We start from the raw sequence: 23,577 nt of genomic DNA on the forward strand, positions 1-23,577 counted from the left end.
AAAAATACACTGAACCCACAGACATTGCCAACATCCTAGCTGACAGGTTCAGCGCAAACTTCTCCCCCCCCACCTAAAGGGCAAATATCTATCCCAGCAGAGTGCTGCCCCCCTGACATCTCAGATGCTCAGGTAAGAGCCGCCCTCTCCAAAGCAAAAAACACAGCATCAATGGGACCAGACGGTGTCCCGGGCTGCGTCCTACACGAACTCCAAGAAGAGCTAAACCCAAACGTAAAACTACTGTTCAATCTCAGCCTTACTTCAGGATATGTGCCCAAAAAGTGACGTACAGCAACAGTGGTCCCTCTCCATAAAGGTGGTGCTTCAACGGATCCTGGAAAGTATTGCCCCATAAGCCTGACTAGCTTGGTCTGCAAAGCTATGGAAAGGATAATCATGGACCTCATAAATAAAGATATTGGGGACCTACAGACATTGGATACTACCCAGTTCGGCTTTGTTAAGGGCAGATCCTGCCTCTTAAACCTGGTTGATTTCTTTGAAACAGTCACCAAGGCCATTGATGAGGGGAAGGTGGTCCACACAGCCTACCTGGACCTTGCAAAAGCCTTCGATACAATACCCCACTTGGGCATTATAGATAAGCTCACCAGCTTAAATATAAACCCCTATGTCACTAGATGGATTGCAAACTGGCTCAAGGACAGAACCCACATGGTTAGAATTGCTGGAGCCATGTCAGACTCCAAACCAGTTACAAATGGTGTCCCACAAGGCTCAGTCCTGGGACCTTTCTTGTTCGGTATATATTTCTCGAAGGTACAGGCCAACACAGAAGGACTGTGGCTGACCAAGTTCGCAGATGAATGCAAACTGGGCACCATAATCGACTCTCCAGCCGACACAAGCATCCTCCAAAAGGGCCTCATAGAAACAGACAACTGGTGCCAGAGCCATGGCCTCAAGCTAAATGCCAAAACGTGTATAGTCATCCCCTTTGGCAAAAACAAAGTGCCCACAAATTACCACATAGGTGGTAATCCATTAAGTACAGAAGAAGTAATTAGGGACCTGGGGACCCAAGTTGATAGCAATCTCTCATTTGACAACCACGGTTAGAGAAACATTTTATATAGCCCACGTAATCATGAAGGGATTCACATCTAGATCAGGGGAGGTCATCGTGCCTCTTTACTCATCCCTCATCAGGCCCATAATTGAGTACAATGCCCCTTTTGGGATGTACCTTACCAGACACCTGCAGCAACTAGAAAGACCCCAAAAGTATCTCACCAAGAGGATCAAAGAGCTCAAACAGATGCCATATGCTGCCCAGTTAAAGAAACTCCAGCTCTACTCAGTGGCATACCGCCTGTTCAGAGGCGATCTGTGCCTGACATATAAAGCCATGTCCAACCCAGAATTAATGGACATGCTGCACCTCAGAAAATCCAAATCCCATCGAGCTACACGCTCGAGAGACTTGAACCTCAGCACTGAAATAAATAGGACATGCTGGAGGGACAGATTCATACCCAGAGGCTTCCTTCACTCTGGAATAAAATCCCAGTCCAGGTTAGGCAGAATCCCTCATTGACTCTCTTCAAGAGGAATCTTGATGAGTGGATGGGAGATCGTAGGTTTACCCCGGGTATCACTTCTGTGTCACTGTTAGACAGAGGCACAGTATACTAACCTCGAAAAAGGGCATAGCAAAATAAATTTAAAATGGGTGGGAAAGCCAAACACATTCTGGCTAGGCTTATAAATGCCCTAAGGCAGATAGCCTAGTATGAACCTATGAACCTATGAACCTATGCTAGCATGTGTTATACTGGTGGGAATTGTCTTTGGCACTGTAATTGTGAGGATTTGGACCTGTCATCGGCAGTAGTGGGCAATGACCACCAGATCATACCTCAACATGCATACATACTGACCACTCTCACACAATATGAAACACACACCAACCTGACACACACATACCTGCATATTGTACAAATCCTGAAATCTATCCTGCTACCTTGGCCACCACAGGGCATCCGTGCCCCACTGGTATTATACCTGCACATACATGTTACAACATTTCTACATCGGATTGGGGGTGGCACATCTGACTGTTACTACATGTCTACATAGGATATGGGGTTCACCTGACTGTTTCTACATTGCTACACAGGATTAGAGGTGGCACACCTGACTGTTACTACATTTCTACATCAGATTGTGGGGCACACCTGACTGTTACAATGTGTGTACATCGGATTGGGGGGCACACCAGACCATTACTACATTTCTATATAGGATTGAGGAGGCACACCTGACTGTTACTACATATCTAAGTAGGGTTGGGGGGACACACCTGACTTTTTCTACATTTCTACACAGGATGGGGAGCACACCTGACTGTTACTACATGTCTACAATAGGCTATGGGGGTCACACCTGACTGTTTCTACATTGCTACACAGAAGTGTGGGGGGGGGCACCTGACTATTACTACATGTCTACATAGGATTGAGGAGGCACACCTGACTGTTACTACAGTTCTACATAGGATTGGGGGGACACCTGATTGTTACTACATGTCTACATAGCCTATGGGGGCAAATCTGACTGTTTCTACATTGCTACACAGGATGGGGGGGGGCACACCTGACTGTTACTACATGTCTATGTAAGATTGGGGTGGCACATCTGACTGTTACTACTGTCTACACAGGCTATGGGGGGCACATCTGACTGTCTCTACATTGCTACACAGAAATGGGGGGGCACACCTGACTGTTGCATGTCTACATAGGATTGAAGAGGCACATCTGACTGTTACTACAGTTCTACATAGGATTGGGGGGGGCACCTGATTGTTACTACATGTCTACATAGCCTATGGGGGGCACATCTGACTGTTTCTACATTGCTACACAGGATGGGGGAGGGTCATACCTGACTGTTACTACATTTATACATAGGATTGGGGGGCACCTGACTGTTACTACATGTCTACATAGGCTATGGGGGGGCACACCTGACTGTTTCTACATTGCTACACAGGATTGGGGGGGTGCACACCTGACACTTGTACACATTTGCTATGACTGTACTGGTATGTCAGGTACTCCATTCCATTCTGTTTTCTAACCTATCATGTTGACTAGAGGCATGTCAGTGTACTACAGGTCCTACGTTTGATTGACCTACATATTAGTTTCTGACTTCCTACCCTTCAGAACTAAATCCCACTGCCTGAACTGATGCAGTCTGTCTGCAATGGCCTGGGGGGAGTGGCTAGCCATAGGCTTCATTCAGTGGCCTTAGCACAGCCTTTTTTGTGTTTGTCTACACCTGTTCTGCTGGATGTGACTGTTGTTGGGTATGTGACCCTCCCTGACTGGCATGTGTGTCATATGGACACACATGTGGCCCAGCACATTTCCTGCAGAGGGTTTTTTCAACATGTGTAGTACTGGATACTACTGTGACACCTGTATTTGTTACAGATCTCATGCTGCCACTATAGGTGCCTACTATCTGCTGGCATCCTATTCAGCCACCCGATTCCCTGTCATGTTCACATCCATATCATAGATACAAGTAATTACACATACTACTCCAATCAGCAATCTGTAAGCAAAGTAACTTACCTTGTGGGAGTGCCAGTATTGAGGATGGTGCTGGGGGCTGCCTATGTCAGATGTGCATAGTACAGTCCCTATACATGGTTGAGCACAGGTAGTGTCATGTTTGGCATCCCCTTTACTGTATGTGCAAGTCAGAGAGAGGTGTCTTTCCCTGGGTCCCTACTGTGTCAGTTTATGTGCTATGTGTTGCCTCTTTGCCAAGGCCATGGCATTTTGGGCATGCCTCCATCTGCCTACTGGGGCAGGCTTAGGTTGTTCCTCCTCCATGTCACTCTGCACCTGTGCAGGTCTTGGCATTGGTGGGGGGATGTGTGGCCCTGCCCCATGCTGTTCCTGCTGCAGCTGTTTCCACAGGATCATATTGTGTAGCATGGCACATGTGATAACAGTTTGGGTACATGTAGCTGGTGAATACTGAAGGCTCTACCGTTTGTGTCCAGGCATTGGAACCATGACTTGAGCATCCCAAACACATGCTCTATTATGATTCTGGTCTGTGCATGTTCCTCATTATGGCATTCTTGTTTGGATGTGTGTGCATTTCTGATGGGTTTCATCAGCCACGGCTCCAGTGCGTAACCAGCATCCCCCCACTAGGTTACTGTAAGGGATGATGCCATTGGCAAATCTCTGGTACAGCTGCATTAGATGCCAGATGTGGAAATCATGATAGCTTTCAGGGCAGCCAGCACACACATTCATTATAATGCCCTGGGCATCACACATGACCTGGCAGTTGATGGAGGGGAAGCCCTTGCAGTTGATGTAGACCCTACCATGCTCACCGGGTGGTGCTTTGATAAGTATGTGCGTGCAGTTTATAGCACCCACCAACTCAGGGTATTCTCTATTTGGTGGAAGAGATGTATATTGCTGGCCAACACCTCACCGGTGTTGAGGAAATATATGTGCTCGCTGGCATATGCTGACATGGTGTCCAGGAACTGGTTGAATACTCTGGATGCTAATGCCTGTGAGATCCACATGATATCCCCAGTTGGGCTTTGGGAGGTACCTGTGTCTAGTATTCCTAGGTCTACACATACCTTGGTATCCAGTGGGATGGGTTCCCCTCCATTAGTTTCTGTGTGTCAGGCATGGCCAGCACAGCCGAACAGTTTTCTGTAGGAGGTCCCTGTCCACTCTATAGTGCTCCACTATCTCCAGCTCATGTATCCCCTGGTAGGTTACCCTGGGTCTGTATACCCTTCTCCATCTCCTCACTGTGGGTGGTCGACAGCATTCTCATCAACACCACCCTCAGCCTCTTCCACATGTTGTTGTCTGATAGCTGCTGCAGCCCCTATCATTCTGTTGTTTTTGTTTGTTTAAATTTCCCCACTTGTATACACCGGTGGTGTAGAGTATGTGGGAAAAAACAGAGGGAAAGGTGTTTGCATAGTTTATAGTAGTGTTCTGGGATGGACTGGTCTGCTGCCTGTGTAACTGGCTGATTCTGATACATTTCACCTGCCAGCTATGCTAGTTCTCCTATATTAATTTCCTACTGCTGTTTTCCCTTCCCATTCCTTTCCTATTTAAGCCCAGGGCTACACCGCACAAACACAGTGCTCAAATGTGCACAAAGCTGCTATTTCCTGGTTTACTTTTTTTATTTTTCTTTTAAAACCTAGTACACGATGTGGACACCCACTTAGGCAATGTACAGAGTGCTAGGCAGCCTCAGACACACACCCTTGCTTAGCTCTGCTAAGCTAGGGGCAAACCCGAGCCACAGGGTTCCAATCTGCTTACAGTATACCTGACACACACCCCTATGATGTGAGCTAACTCCTAGGCTTGCACCAAGCTATTCCTGCTCTTACACTGTTGGGTGCTGACTAGCATGCAGGGGAAATCTGGGATTCAGTATCATTCCCTTCATTTGCATAGGATTTCCTGCTGATGCATAGTTACATGTCCCACACTGAGCCTTACCCCTTGGCAACCAGTATTCACTGGCCATGTTGTATTCTGCCTGCCATTGTGTATAATGGCAAAGTAGTGATTTTGGTTAAAATGCTTATTTTATGGGGTTTTTTTTATTATTTTCTGGCCGATCCCATTTGCGCACTGCTGCCCTACGTTTAAACAGCCGAGATCAGCTAAAAAAAAAAAAAGTTGATTTTTTTATTTTTGCAAATGTTTTCCATGCCAATGGCCTTATAGTTGGCCATTGGCATGCTTTCTACATGATATCCATCCTTTATTTGGAGCTGTCATGACACTGTTTTGTAATTTGCAGAAATGTACTCTTATTACTGTAGCAGTGCATTTCTGCAGATTACACCAGTCCTGCAGGGCCAGTTTCCAGCTTCCTGGACCACACATTCACCTCATTTGCATGGATTTCTTCTGCAAATGAGGTCATTTGCATACAGGGGCTGAGTCCATGCAGGACTAGTGCAGGAGCGCTCGTGCACATCCTTGCAGGTTATTCCTGGATCTCACGGCAGACATATTGCATTCTGAAACTCCTGCACTAGTTCTACTTGCTGTGCAGGACTTGCAGAATCTAGGGGTAAGTTTCCTTGTGAGTCTACTCTGATTCAGTTCATAGATGATTTTCATTTAACTTCCAGAACTTCTCATGACTGTAAACAAGGCACTATTTTATATATGACTCAACAGAATTGGGATTTAAGGTTCACAGAGATAAATTGCAGTTATGGAAATCTGTTGTTCAATATTTGAGACATCTTACTTCTGTGAGCACTAAACAGATTTTGCTTTTGCTTACTGCTGCAATCCAAACTGCAGCACACTCTACTGTATTAAAATAATTGTGAGCTTTTCTTGGATTAACAAGTTGCTGTTGATAATGGGTTTCTAACTATGCAGAAGTAGTGAAACCTCCATTAGAATTGTTAATGAAAGATACCCCTGATCCTTCACCCTGACAGGATTATCATGAACAAGCTTTTATGCAGCCGAAAACATTATTTTATAGCCTTCTACAATTCGGTTATCAGATTATTCTAAAAGACTTTGTTCTGTAGTGAAAAAAATAAAGTAGCATTAGGATTATTAGCACAATTTAGAAATGATAGTTTTAGATTGTTTTGCTTATTTCAGTACAAATATTTATTTATTTATTTATTTATTTGATATTTAGTTACCCGGAAAGTCTAATTGGGTGAGAAGCCCATTATCAGCAGAGGTGCAGGGAGAAAAGCTCCAATACAGAGAAGAAAATGATAGCTTTTACATAATTAACAACAAAAATAAATGTCAAATTGCAGATAAACTCAGAAAGAGAAAAAAATATATACATACATTTATACAAGGGAAGATAAACATGCAAGTCTAAACATATCTAATATACTTAATTTTTTTACAGAGAAGATTAACAATCATGTATGCAGGCATACATTTTACATAGAAAGTTTAACAAAAACATATAGGATGATTTTATTAGGAGGTATGGTTGTGTCATGATGAGATTACACAGATAGATGTGATGGCAGTAAAAAGAGACTTGTATAATTGGTCAGGTTACTTGAGTGAATACAGAGATCACCACTTGTTAGTATAAGTAGTAGAGAAACATTGTTAGAAACTAGAGGTAAGGAAAGGTGAGGGCTGGTAGTGCGGGGAGGAATGGACTAATTATGAAAGAGATTAGATAAGTAGATGGTAGGCTGACTCAGCAGCACAAGGACTTGGTGATTATGTTGAGTAGAGTAGGGGATATACGAAGTAACAAGGTAGGTGAAAAATTAGTAGAAGAGATAGTTGCAATTCAGATAAAGGTAAAAGAAAGGAGGCAAGTGGGGAGGAGGTAGGAGTGGAGTAATTGAACTTGGGTAAAGTAAAAGTGGTAATTGATGTTTATAATGTAGCCACAGCCCTCCCTTTCTGCCTCAGGGCAGTAGCCACAACAGTGCTCATAGTAGACATGACAGCTGCTCTAACTCTCAGGCATGAGACTTGCATGGCAGTTCCACATTCTATAGAATCTTTGTTACTGAAGAGTAACATGCAATATTTATTTGCAGCACAAATGTCTAAATATGAATTTCTCTACCAAATAACTCTTCTTTACAAATTGTTCAATGTCCATGACTTAACTCTGCTTCTTTAGTCCCTACAGCAGATGAAGACACCCATGACTGTATAGTTGTTTTTAACACTGTGCTTCATCCTACACAAGATTTAAAATATGTTCTTTTACAAAATTCAGATCTAATTATTTTCATGGACAGCTCATTTGTTCAGCGAGATGATGGTGAACTCATAGCAGCCTTTTCTGTTTGCACACAAGACAAAATTTTATTAAATGGACAATTAAGTGGAAATGGGTCTGCTCAAGTAACTGAGCTTGAAGCTGTAACTGAAGCCTGAAAGATTGAGAAGGATCAGTCAGAAATATTTTTACGGATTCTTATTATGCTTATGGAGTTGTTTGTGATTTTGGTACCCTTTGCAAAGAAAGGGGTTATTTAACATCAGAAGAGGCCGAAGCTCACTATAGTGAAATGTGCACCACGTAAGACTGAGTCATTTGTGACAAAGGATAATACTTTTGCTGTTATGGCAACAAGACAGACTGCACTGTCTTATCCTGTTTGAGCTACATTTTTGCAGCAGTTGAATGAAATTTCTTTACAGTAATTATTGTCTTTTCAAACTCAGACACAAGACTCTGAGAGAAGGAGGTGGGTAAGCAACAGCTACAGTCACTCTCCATACCTTTTGTGGCACCATCTGAATGGACAACTAGTAGCCCCCACAGAATCTCTTAAACTGGTTGGTGAAAACCTACTACCTGACTTTCCATTTGGATAAAAATGCTTTAATAAAACAGATTTCAACTGACTGGTATGGGCCTCATTTCTCAGAAGTCGCCCAACACTTTGTAAATACTTCTGTAGTCTGTTTAGACCATAATGTGTCTAAATCCATACATGCACCTGTTCAGTCATGGGAAAAGCCTTAGGGACTATTTGATTTTTGCAGTGGGACTTTACTGAACGTCCTCAAGTTGCAGAAATTCAAATATGGGTATGTTGTGATTCACATTTGTTCTGGAGGAGTAGAAGCATATTTGTGTCTGTAGAATGATGCACACATGGTAGCAACAAAATTTCTTACATGTTTAATTCCTAGATTTGGCATTCCCCGTTGCATACAGTATGACCAGGGCTCTCATTTTACTAGTCAGGTAATTTGGAAATGTTGTTAGATTTTAAAAGTTAAGTTGCAGTTTCACTGCCCCTGTAGATGGCAAGCTTCAAGGAAACAGCCAATCAGACAGTCAACATTAGGTTTTAAGGTTTGTGAGGAAACTGGTCTTAAATGGCCAGATGCATTGCCTTCAGTTTTATTCAATATTAGAAGTGCAGTTAGTACTCCTAAAAATTGTCCCCTCATGAAATCCTCTTGAGCAGACAAATAAGAATGCCTGCTGCCCCTCCATAGAAATTTAAGTGTGCAATATATTGATGATATTGCAAATTTTTGTGTTCTATTTTACAGAAATACCGTAGTCTCATTCTGCATGCAGCTCAATGACCCGTAAAACAGGACCATCATGACCTGCAAACCAGAGACTTTGTTTATATCAAAGTGCATTCCAAAATAAACTCAATTAGCGCCAGATGGAAAGGGACATACTTAGTTTTGCTCACAACTAGTAATGCCATTCATTATGATGGCCTCTCTACCTGGATCCATGTGTCTCAAATCAAGCAGACCCTCCCTTGTGATGAGTACAGTAAAGATGCCATTGATGTCAGACCACATGAACCAGCAGAACTTATTGCCAGCCAAAGCAGACAGCAAACTAGTAATAGTTTGTGATATTTTGCCATCCAAACCAATTACAGAACCAGCTGTGAACTGCTTGCCGTCCATCTTGACACTACATCTGCCATCTAGATCACATTCAAAACTGAATGCTCTTAAGTTACACTGATTACCAGATTAGGAAATTTAATCACCTGATTCTGCTACCTCATCCTGGTCGGATTCAACCTCCAGTGATTTTTTTCTTCAGTGCGGAACATCTTTTTTCTTACTTCTAATTCCAACATTACAGATTCGTTCTACCTTTTGGACAGTGATTAACTGCCTTATCTATACAACATTCCTTTTCAAAGTCAGCTGCAATTAAGGCCCTTGGTCAAAGACATTTTGGTGATTGATGTCATTTACACATTGGAAAGCCCATCCAATATCCTTGTTTAAAGTTTCTACAAAACCCTCTTCTGCCCCAGTGTGTTAGTTTTTCCTATCGATTTATCATCACAACAGTTACTATGATTTTCATCATCATTTTACTTCATCTGCTTTTCCCATGCAGAATTGTAGGCACACTGCCCACTGTGACTATTGGAACTGTAAGTACCGAATCAATTCTTAGTACACATACATGCTTTGCTAACAACAGAGACAGGAGTTTGGTAGATTTAATACTTTTTTTTCTGCTGCATTGATTTCCTAGTCTTACAAGTACATGTTTCTATTTCCAGTAAAGGGGATTGTTATTCTGTGCTGAATAGCATTGTGTGAAAGTTACTGGGTACCTTAATGCATACGTGACATGAATGACACTGAGACTACAGACTTTGAAATCTGCCTACTGCCATTGAAATCACTAATCCAACTTTAACTGTTGATTCCAGAATATGAAGACACTCAGGAGACCATGAATTTATCTAAACAAAGAGATGTCAAATATACTAATAGACAAAAAAATGGAAATCAACTAAATGCCTACCTTTTCAGTACATATGCTAAACTGGAAAGAGTCCAGATAGTAAGTAACATTCTTCTCCTGTTTGCTTTCCAGTGGGCACTTGACAGAAATAGTAACAAAACATGCAAATAAATAATTATCTAGATTAAGAATTATTAGCTGATTACTTCCATCTGCTAGTGAGGAGACTAAATATTGTCTGCCTTACAAAGTAAATTTGCATGTCCAAAATCTCAGCTCTAAAAGCATTTACACATTATAAACTGCTTAAAGTTAAAGGGCAGGTATTGGTCATACTGTTCATGGATATATGTAATGAGAGATACTTCATAAGAAAGACATAGGCCGGGATTCACTAATCCTCTGTGTAAGACTAACTAAGTCTTACACGGAAACTGCAGTGTAAGAGTATGATGTCAGCGCATCATGCATATTCATGAGGGCACGCTGACTCAACTCTAAGGCTTACACGGAGCGTGCACGACTGCAGGGGGCATGTCAGACTGCTGAGCAGTCCAAATATCCATGCCCCTGCAAGTGCCTAAACTGCAAATCTCAACTGAAATGAGAGAGTCCGCTCAAATGTCCACATACCCAACACTACACTCCCCCACATTCTAAATCCCTGTACAAGTTTAAAATGTAAAGGTTCCTTTTTTTATTATTTATGATATAGCTGCCTGTATTTGCGCTTGTATGTATGGGTTTGCCCATTGCTTAGCTACAGGTAGCAGTGTAGACATCGAAGAGGATAATAAACTATTTATATGCAAATTTAGCCAAATAGCAAAAGCGTAGTGGTAGAGCCCACGCACAAAGAGGAGGCATTCCCGGTTCGAGTCCTGCCACTCCCCTATTTTCTGTCGGAAATGTGTGCATAAATTGAATTCCTGACATTTACCTTTTAAATCTCAGTAAAATGCATTGAAATGGCCTATGTGGTAGTGAACGATATTTAATATATATATAAGAATGTGGAATTGTCATGCATACTAATAAATGCATAAGTAACGTATCTTAAGCGATGTGAAGCACTACTAAGCAAAGTTTACTAGTATTAAGCACAGTTAAGTACAATTGCTCATAGCTGAGTACTGCTTTAAATAGCACAAAAGTTTTGTGCGGATCTGCGCATCGCGTCAACTAGCACAAACAAAATATGTTAACACGGAGCTGCACACCGTGCCGACTAGTGCAATGTTGTGCAACATTGGGCAGCGCAGAGCAACGTAGGGCAACGTCGAGCAACGTTGGGCAAAGTTGAGCAAAGTCGGCTAAACACAGCCACACCTCCAAGCCGGTATGGCCAGCAGTAAAATAAAAAGCAATGGCAGGCCTCGAACCCGGGATACTGTGCACCATAATCACAGTACTAAACCACTAAACCATGACACTTTTAAATATGGATGCATTTCCAATACACTCATATATATCAATGGAAGTTTACCCATTGCTAAGCAGGTCTGCACTTAGCTGAGAATTTTCAAAACTGGCCAATCACAAATAAGTGCGGGAAATGAGGCATATTTAAGCTCCATATGCGGGAATAATTGCCATAACTGGTTGTAGCTCCCATCTGCGGCTAGAATGGCCAGTGTTGGAGACAGCTCTCATTTTCGAGCGCAACGGTGGGGCATTGAGGAGTCAAAAGTAATGGTTTGGCTCCTCGTCCATCATCATGATGTAAGACTCCTGCAGGGCCAGTTTCAGGGCACTGAGTACAAAGCAGAAGCCTGGAACCGTCTAGCACATGATCTCACCAGTGCCACAGGCATCCCTTGGACTGGTGAGCAGGTCAGACATCACTTCTCAGACCTGAAGAGATGCAAGGAGGACCGACTGAACCAGTGGATACAGGAGGCCCGTCAAATGGAAAATGCCCCACTACTGAATATGTAGCCATGGAATGAAGTATGTAAGAATTGCTATAGTAGTCCATGTTATGGATAGGTATGTCTCAATATCCCTTCATTTACTTCACAGCTGCAGGTGTCCGTGCTGGGAATCAGTAAGCCTATGCAGATAGGCTGCTAAGGCTGCGCCACCAGGCAGGTTTGTAATTATTCTGCATGTGTTGTCATATAAAAGAAGTGAGAGAGCGTGAAAAAGAGTGTTGCAACCCATTAATAAAGGTATAATGAGTGTTGAATAACTTCTCTGCATGTACTGTTATATAAAATAAGCGAGACAGCATGAAAAGGTGTTGTAACCCATTAATAAAGGTATAATATGTCTTGAATAAAAGACTTCTGCATGCACTGATATATCAAATAAATGAGAGAACCACTAAAAAGTGTGTAATGTAATTAATAAAGGTATAATTCCTGGAGTGTGTCCGTGTCACTTTCTTCGATATGTTGTTGTACCCTTGCATTATAGAAATAGTACTGCTGTAGTAAGCTCAGTCAACCCACACATGGGTAGGCCCATATAAAGTGGATGAAGGGAGTGCCAGTAGCTGTTAAGCATATATACAGTCCTCAACTGTCGGTTCATGGCCAGCATGTACAGGTTAATCTGGCACATGAGTAGCTTGTTATTCTGTTCCCCAGAAATGTCAGTGTGCTGCTAGAAATGTAGGGGGCTGTCAACACATACCTGATAATGTCACCTGAACACATACAGACATGTAGATATTTAAATATAATTGAAATATATAAATATGTAGCAGTAACATCTGCATCCAGAACAGTTTGTATGTCAGATACAGATCAGGGATATCAAGAACTAGCAAAACCCATTTTAAAATTTAACAGACATTGCCCAGTGTTATAATACATGTAGGGGATATATAACTGCAGTCAATAGGAATGTAGTGTAAACTACAAGTATATATAAGTTGTTAGTGGAGGTATCTTTTTACACCCTACTGTATGTGCCTAAACAATGCAATTCCACACCTCAATGGGTATGTCTAATCTCATAACATTTGTTGGGACACATGTCCTATTGGTTTATAAATATCTGCATTTACTTTGATGCATGTTCCCTGTTTACATACCACAATCTTGGTGGCCTGTTGCCACCAATCAATCCTGCATGCTGTTGGAATGCCCACTGTTGTTCTATATATGCATGTGTTATGCTTGCTGTTCAACTGTTGGAACTCTGGTAATTTGGGTTAATGGGAATACTACTGTATGCTGTTACAACTAAATTGGAATGCTGTTGGCTATTACTAATCCATATTGTCATTAAATCCTCCTAAACATAGAACATATGGGAAGGCTGGTCCCAGCGGACCCACTTGTCCCACCTCAGCTGGCGATGGCACCCGGCACCAGCAGGTCCGGTGCCCAGCCTGGGACCTCCTCCTCCGTTGGTCCTGTGCAACCTTCAGGTGGAAGCGCTGCAGGGAATGAGGCTCACCCCCCATGCAAGCGTGGCTGGAGGAGGGCCACCTATCACCCTACGAACGGTCCAGGCTGTGGTACATAGGGAGATCGAGCATTCAGTCGCTGATCCTCTACGCCAGCTCGAGGCAAGAGTGGCATGACTTTATGGGTGAGCCTGCCCCTCCTACACAGCCCCCAGCACAGCCACCTTCCGGGCTGTGAAGGTGCAGTGGTGAATGCCCATGGGTGGGGATCTCAGTTCCACTGTTGCTATCTGTGGGCTCATGGGCTTGCGATTTCCAAACACCCTTCCCTGTCAGTGGTGTTCACCCACCCCATGTGTCATATCCTGCCCCTGTATGCATCTTGTTTATCTTGTCTGTTTACCTCCCCAACCTACCTCCCCAAATATACCTACTTCCTCTACCCCACATTCCACTCTCACCTGAAAAAAAAAGGGCAATCTGCTCCCACAAAAAAAATTATGCCCCATACATAGCTGCCCATTTTGCACACATGTCCGCTGGACACATAAACTGAAATTTAATTGGCAGTACAACATACTTTGTTGTCCTCACCCCTCTCTCAGGGGTGGAAGGTTTCAAATTTCCATCCAAATTATTAGTATATGCACAGCTGTTGCTGTTAAAGAAATGGGCAGCTATGGACCTTCTCTACACCCATCCTGCACATCCCAAGCTGTTTTCCCTACTGTCTTACTCTCTTTGTGCCCCTTTTTCACCACTTTCCTATCTTCCCATTTTCTTTTCTTTCAAAGAAATGAGCGCGGGTTTAGCGGGAGTAAGCACTTTTAAGCAGTAGTTAGCAGGTTTGCACGAGTGTGCACTTGTGTGTGCTTAGCTAAGTATTGCTAAGTGTCACGCAAACCCACGCAAACCCACTTACAACTGCTTAAAAGTGCCTTAGTCACTCTGTATGTCAGGGCCCTTGTTCTACTCAGCAGCAAAATAAAATACCTCTGTCAGTCTCGAACCCCGAACCTTGGACACACTAGACTGCATGAAGTACCACTAAGCCACAGTAGATATACAGCAGGCTGTTGCTGAAATATATATATCATGCATCAGAATGAGTGAATGTAAAGGAAAGATAGGAATGCCATAACACAAAACCTGTTCTGTAGAACTTTACCAGCAGTTGTTGTGGAATTGCATTACATGACTGATAACAGAACCAGTCATTCTAGCAGTAAATAATGTTACAGCAGCACTTTACAACCCCCGCACAGTATCATAGCAGGACAATCCCCACCCAAATGTATAAAATACCTGTGTGTTCAAGGTCCAGCAAGGATGTAGGTAGGCATACTCAGTACTGGAATTGTCCAATTTTCATGAGCATCCTGTGCTAATGTCAACAAAAAGAAACACAAACTGTGCAGAAGTGAGTACATTAATATCCACAGTATAGCAGCTCACAAACAGTTCATGTGCCAAATGAAAACATCTCAATAACTACGTATGTATGGCAGCAAATTGTATAAGTAGAAAAGTAACTACATACTCCCATGTATCTTGTGTTAGCATTTGTAGGGGTGAGTACAAATCTACACTGTCAACTGTGTACTGGAAGTGGCAACATTCAGGTCTAACTACAACATTCAAATCACTGGCTACACCCCTAGCATCAGTCATAAGAACTATACCAACCTTCTGACTTACACAACGGTGTCCACAGCAAACAAGCATGGTCCCCACTTCGGAAAGCTGCAAGGGCTACGCCTACCTGACTTAGCAATTTATAGCATTGGGTTGCTATGACACTGAGTACTGCAAGTACCACACAGCAGGCTGCATGCAATTGGCAAATGGCGGCCAACAATTGGTGTAGAGGCCATCACATGCACATGTGCAGATACCTATAAAAGCAGGCTGTACTTGCTGTCCACACATGCAGTCATTTCATTGCAGCTATGGAAGGAGAGAGAGAGAGAGCAAGAGAGAGAGAGAGAGAGAGAGACACGGATGCAGACAACAGCTGCAGAATAAATATATATATATATATATATATATATATATATATATATATATATATATCGAAAGAAGAAGTCATATATTGAAAAAAAAAAAAGAAGAAAATAATATATTGAAAAAAAATATATAGACAAAAAGAAATATATTGAAAAATAATATATTTGAAAAAAAAAAAAATATATATATATATATATATATATATATATATATATAGAAAACTAACAAATACATTGAAAATAAGATATATATTGAAAAAAATATATTTGAAGAAAAAATATATTGAAAAAAATATATTGTAAAAAAAAATAATATATTGAAAAATAAGTAATATATTGAAAAAAAATTTTACTGAAAAAAGAGAAATATATCTAAAAACATTACTGAGATATATTAAATACAGCTATCAGTAAACACACAAAAATGAAAGATATGAACACATACAAAGGAAAGGTATGTAACAGCTATGTATTGACTGGCATGTAATAGATGTTTATGAAGAGCACTCTGCATAGTTTGAATCATCCATATGTGGCAACAGTACGTATCTATGCACAGATGCCCTGCATAACTACTGGCATGGAGAAATCAGTGTGTAGCTGTGTGCAGTGGGATATAACTGTGACATATGAAGTTCAGCATTAAATATCAAACATCTGATCCATATTATCTGTGTTCTGTACAGTAGTGTGTACAATGTCTGTTTGGGGGAGTAGCGCATATGGTTGCATAAACATGGATGTGACAGAGTAACAAATGTGTAGCTTAGCATTGGCAACAGCTGTACCAGGCTATTATGCTAATCTAGCATTTGCAGCTATATATACACCCTCTAATATTACTGTGTGCTCACATATGACACCTGTTCATGTTGCAGCAAGGACAAACAGGTCAGCCGTGAAGTACATAAACTTACAACAGTGTGGACCTTGTGTGTGTATAGCACACACATATGGAGAGATCTGTCTGTGTCAGATATATTAGCATCTGTACATGTGCATAGAGCAAGGGACATACTGCAACTGTTTGTGAAGGGTGGACATATATATGTTGTTGAAGGTTGTTATGTGCATTTTTCTATGTAGGTTGTAGTGTGTGGCAAACAAGACAGCATACAGTGCTGGTATATGATATGTGGTGGTTAAACACTGTGGGTATGATTTGTCAGGTTTGCAGGGTTGCAGCCAGTGAGGCCTGCTAAAGCTACATAGGCTGAGAACACCTTCAATGCATTTCGCACAACACTGTGCAATATTATGACATAACTGTATGCCTCACAACCTTCACATAAGTGATATCCCCACCATGAAAGGTGCACTGTATATGTGCCTATATGTATATCTATATGTACACCAATGGATGTTTGCACGTATGTGTGTGTGTGTGTGTGTGTGTGTGTGTGTGTGTGTGTATATATATATATATATATATATATATATATATAATATATATATATATATATATATAGAGAGAGAGAGAGGAAGAGAGGGGGAGAGACAGGGACATATTTACTGCAACAGATGCCTGGTGATAAAGCCATGGACTCAAGTTCAATGTTGACATTGCATTGGCATCCCTTCTTGCAAAAACTCTGTACCCATTAACTAACACATAGGTGGTAGTCTACTAAACACCGAAGGTGTGATGAGAGACCATGGGACACAGGTGGACAGTAGTCTCCCCTCTGATAATCACAGTGACACACTAGTCATGTCATCTGTCTACGTGGCACACGTCATATCAAAAGATGTGTTATCCAGGGAAATATAGGTCAGTGTGCCCCTCTACTCATCACACACAAAGCCCATTATGGAGTACAATGCCCCATGTGGTATGTACCTCACAAGACATCTACAGCAATTGGAAACGACACAGACATACCTCACAAAGAGTAATACCGGCCTCAAACAGATGCCCTATGCAGACCGTCTCACAAACACACAGCTAGACTGTGTCGCATACCGCTTACCCAGAGGTGACCTCTGCCTAACATACTAAGCTATGTCAAACCCACAGCTGTTGGACATGCTCCACATAAACAGATCACATTCCCAATGAGCTACATGCTCTAGGGGACCTAAACCTTGTGACCTCAATAAACAGCACATGCTGGAGGGATAGATTCCTATCTCAGAGACATCCCATACTCTGGAACAAACCACCTATCAATAGCAAACAAAGCTCCTAATTAGCAGTTGTCAGAAATAATCCTGATGATTGTATGGGAGATAGGAAATACACCCCTGGAATCACCTCTGTGGCTCTGCATGTCAGGGCCACGTGAAACGTAATTACCTGTGTGTCAAAGGTCAGGGTAGCGTATGGCTAGACCTCTATAGGCCCTAGGCCCAATAGCCTATTACCTACCTATGAAGTGATACACACCCACATGTACTTGTTGCAATAATTGCTATGTGAGTTTGACTGAATGTGATGGTGAATGTGTTGGTGAATGCGTCAGTGTTCTGTATATGTGTGATAGCTTACTGGGAAACTGTTTCTGTCATGGTATATGTGTCCTAGCTGTGATCCCAGCAAAAGATGTGTATGCAATTGCTAGGCGGAAAAAGCAGTATGCCATATGGTCTGTCATAGTCCCTTGGTGTCATCTGGGGTGTTCCATTGTAGGCTAAAGCAGTACATGTATGCTTATTGAGTGTTGCTGCTGGTGAATACAACTCCTGTATGAAATGTAGTACTACCTGAAGCTGTATGCCTAAACAGCACAGTATGGTGTATGTCCACATTTCTTGGAACCACTGTTATGTGTGTTCCCTGTAGTCCTCACATATTACATACCTCGGGCATAAGTTTTCGTAACTACTGACACACAGTACTGTATGGTACACAGGTAAAGGTCATCTTGGTTGCCATACCTTTGTGCCTGGTATGTATGTCTGATGTGTGTGTGGGTATGCCTGTACCATGGCTTCGGTCATATGTGTGTTACAGGATATAGGTGTGTATCTAGCAACATGTATAGTGTAGTACAGCAGTATGCCACCTATATTAATGAATGTGCACATTTGTTAGGCAGGGGTTTGCCATCAATGACTAGTGTAGTATACTGGTAATACTGTAACTGGACTGTACGATCATTGCAAAGGATTGCATATTTCTTGATGCATTAGCTTGATATATACCTCCTATGGCTAGGTGGTGCATTGTGTCGCATACAGTGTGCCATGTACTGTTTATAATCTTGCATACTGGTTTATCTTTGTTGCTATGCAAAACATGGTTCGATATATAGGGTGTGCCAGGCACTGTCAGGCAGTTGTGGGCTGAGCACTGATATGTGGTATTGAAAGTGTGTATCCTGTGACAGCCAATAGGTTGCTATATATGGCAATTTATTGATATCTGTACTTTAGAATGTTAGGTGTGCCACATGACTTGCTCACAGATATTGTTTCATTGTCTTCCAGGGCCATGTCCCACCATCATAACCCCCAGTTATAGCCCGGCAGAGGAGGAAATAATAACAACAAGCCTGGTGCAGCACTATGCCCTGCTCTTATCCAGAACCAGCCAGGACCAGCATGAGCAGACTGCGCTGTGGCAAGATCTTGTCCATAGGGTAAATGACATAGGCATGCATAACTGGACATATGAGAAGGTACGCCATCACTGCAGTGATTTAATTAGACATGTCCGGCAGCATGCATCTGATATCCGTGGACAACAGCTTGCCACAGGTGGTGGGGTAGCCATCCATCCCCCCCCCCTCACCAGAGTGGAGGAGCTGCTCCTGAGCCAGGTGGCTCCTGGCCAACAACAACAACAACAACTAACATGTATCCTCATGGAGGCCGAAGCCACACAGCAAGTTGACACGGAGCGTGCAGGTAACATGGCATAGCTGTAGACTACTGTTACCTCTATTGTTATAGCATGCTTATGTGAGATGTGTACTGTGTAGTTAGAAGATGTGGTGCCTAGTGTTGTGCAATACTAATAATTAGGAATATGATCTGTAGGCCTATGACTGTCAGCCGTTGTACTACTGTAACATTGCAAACACACAGTAGCAATGCCACAGTTGTTGCCACTGACAAACTGTCTCATATCCTTGTAGGTCCCTCTGGTGTGATATCAAGGCAGCAGACCCATGCTGGTGAGTGTGTTCTACATTTAAAATTGCTGATTATATGTGCATGTCATAGGTGAGGTGTAGGCCATGTACATGTATCACACCTATGCATAATGCATGCTGTGCATGTTTTCTGTGAGACTATGCACATCCCAGTATCGTGGGTAGCTGCCTAAAACACATACAATACACAGAGCATCCCACACAATTGTGGCAACACTGTAATGGACGTTGGAGTCGATACACATGCACACAACATACACAACATTGTCATACACAGTACATGTTAACATGCTACACATGGCGTATTCAGACACCCTCTGTAAGGTCACAGTCCAGTATCCCAAATGTCATCCACACAGCATACATGATATACCTGAGTGGTAGATGCCTCTCATGTGGCTGTGCGACACTCCAACACATAACACATTCATGTTAGGCAATGCCCCCTACTGGGCACCAAACAAACCCATGTAACAACTGGCTGTGAAATGGTGAATGTAGCCATGGTACTGCAGTTCCGGTACAGCATGGTATGTGCCGGTCTGGCACACATTAGTAGCCTTGAGTGACCACATGTTGCTGCATGATGATGGCTCATGGTACTACACCCCATCCAGTTACAGTGACCACAGTACCACACATAGCATTAACTGCTATGCACCTCAATGTTGTGTGTGTGCAAACATATGCACCGATACACATTATGCATAGCAATCACCATTTGTACAAAGTGACACATATATGTCATGTAATGCTATTGAGTGTATAGGTCACATGAAACACACTGTGTATGTGTGAAGTTTAACGTTGCAGTTGTGTTTTAGCATGCCATGTCATGGCTGGCACTGGCATGTCCACAATAGGTCCTACACTCACCATAACCACTGTACAATGGCTATGTTGAGCAATGGTACTCCATCAGGTATACATGCACCACTCATCCTGTGTGTATACATAGCATGCATGTGATAAACCTGTGTCCACAATAATCTGCTAAAGACAAAGATGCACTAATCAGAAATGGATATCTATGTGACACACAGATACACATCCAGCCATGGTATGTATACCTATGAGTGATGGTGCACATGACATTGCAGAGCTTTTAATACTTGCACAGCAATGTTGTGTCCATGTACACATTGCATTCCAGGGTGAGGCCGATCACTGAACAACAACAGACATGCATCAAAGCCATGTATACTGTTATTAGCAAGGGCTGTTTACACCCACACTGCATGCTGTTGAGCAACACACGTCATGCATGCTGACACATGTGATATAACTGTTTGCCTTGTGATACTGTACCCCACCATCACCCACTATTGAGTGTGTTCTGGATTGCTGGTGGTGTGTGTGTGTGTGTGTGTGTGTGTGTGTGTGTGTGTGTGTGTGTGTTTTAGTGTGGAGTACATTTGTGTGCATGTGTTCATGTGTTCATGTGTGCATGTGTGCATGTGTTAATGTGTGCATGTGTGCATGTGTGCATGTGTGCATGTGTTCATGTGTTCGTGTGTGCATGTGTTCATTTGTGCATGTGTTCATGTGTACATGTGTGCATGTGTGCATGTGTTCATGTGTTCATGTGTGCATGTGTGCATGTGTTCATGCGTGCATGTGTGCATGTGTTCATGTGTTCATGTGTTCATGTGTGCATGTGTGCCGACATCATGTACAGGTCGTAAAGTGTGTTTCCTGTCTTCCTCCCACAGGTGCTGACTTTGGGCTGGTTCAATGCAGTGTGGAAACCAATGTCACTGAGCAAAATAGTGATGATGAAGATAGGTGTGTTGAGGCTCAGGCATGTTTGCCAGGGTTTGTCATTGGGCCGCCAATCGACAGTACACAAGTGTCTACCCCATCCATGCACATAGTCATACTGCCAATACATCCATCACCAATGCCCTTAGCTGAGGGACAGCATACAGTCAGCATTGGCCAGGACAGTGTGGTATCCATGGCACATGCATCCCAACACAGCAGCCATACCCAGATGTCTGGAAGGGTACAACATAGGCAGATGTCCAGGGGTTCTCACCAGAACCGCTGCTCATCATGCTACTGGCAGACGTGCCACAGGTCTGACAACGTCACGCATGTTCCAGGCTGTCATGCAGGCACAGGCACGTATGGAACGGTACACCAGACAGGGACTAAGGGCACAGAGGGCACATAACACTGTCGTAATTGACCGTATCCGTGACCTAGCAGGTGCCATCTATCATTCCACCGAGATTACAGATTGACGGTGGGGAGAGACATTAGATATCTTCTGCAATGTCATGTCCATGTGTCAGGACAGTGCGGTATGCTTGAGTCATTGACGTGGATGTATGCCAGCAACATCAGCAGCTGGCAGTCACCACGGATGTCCCTCAAGTCACAGCCACTCCCATAGTGCCAGTACCAGCCCCAGCAATGTTGGGGGTGGGCTGCTGATGGAATATCCTAGAAGACCATGTGCACGTGGCTCTGGACAGTCCCAGCAGGGACCTGGGTCCAGTGTATATCCATCTACCTCTGGCGATAGTACCCAGTCTGGCTTAATACCTGATAGTGTCATTAGCACCCCTGCCAGGCACAGGTAATGTATCCATGGCCAGAGACGGTGATCTGTAAAGCCTGGCAGGTACAGTCTGTGGCTGTCCCACATATATCCGTATATTGCATCTGTAACATCGATGTAGGAAAAGACTACCATGGTGCTGATGCACAGGGTGACTTTATAGCAGTACAGCAATGTTACCATGATGTCAGCAGTAGAGTGTAATGATATGCTTGAAGGTGTAGCTGAGCAGGCATGATGCATTAAAGCTATGATTGTCATTGTAGTATTGTATACACCAGTGTTAGTTAAAATAGTGTATTGTTCACCCACGTGCCACTTGGCTGATGTGTGTAGTATTGGCAGCATGTGTTAGAGAGTGGACAGTATGTGTGGGATGTGTGTAGCACAGATTTGCAGGTGTACATCTGTGAACATGGTGGAGGTGCACTGTCTGCATGTATGTGCCTAGTGGACACATGGGCAGGGTGACATGCCCTGTATTACACAGTAACACTACATAGTTTCTATTGGTGGCCAGTATGCATTGTACTACACACATTTCGGAACCTGACTACACATGTGTGTATGACATGGTTTGACACTGTACTGTGGGTGATACTGTTACTATCTGTCATTGTTCTGCATTCTGGTAGTATACATAACTTCAACAGCCTGACCATAACCAATTGTTAGATGATGTCTTCACGACTGACACACAGCTGTAGGACACACAGCAAAATTTGCATCCTTCAGGTACTATACTATGCCAGTAACCAGTGGTATTCACCTGCACCCATTACTGAGACCACTCCTGTTTGGCATATAGCTCTCTTAGGTACAAGCAATCACAGTAGGGATATTTCTGTCTACATCTGGCAATGCATACTGTGGCCTATAATGCATTCTCCAGATGACACACACATCCTCCACAAGGGTACCATACAGACAGATAACTGTTGTCAAACCCATGCTGTAAAGCTATTATCCAAACTAAGCATAGTCATCCACCTTTATGGAACATAGTATCCCCACAGTATCACATAGGTAGTAGCTACCAACATGATGAACAGGTACCGATGTGTAAATGCAACCAAGTGTTACGTCATCTCTCCTTTGATAATCACATTTCCTAAGGTATTTTGAAATACCTCGGTGGATCACATAAGCAATAAGGGGTTTGCATGCATATCCACAAAGTTGTTGTATACCTATAATGAATAGTCATCATTGACAGACTTTGCTGCATTAGAACCGGTCTAACATATACCTCGGCCATAAACCCTCACTCACACAGTTCAATAG

The sequence above is a fragment of the Protopterus annectens genome, chromosome 1.part0 (assembly GCF_019279795.1).
Source record: "Protopterus annectens isolate FY-2018-M chromosome 1.part0, PAN1.0, whole genome shotgun sequence".
NCBI lineage: Eukaryota > Metazoa > Chordata > Ceratodontiformes > Protopteridae > Protopterus > Protopterus annectens.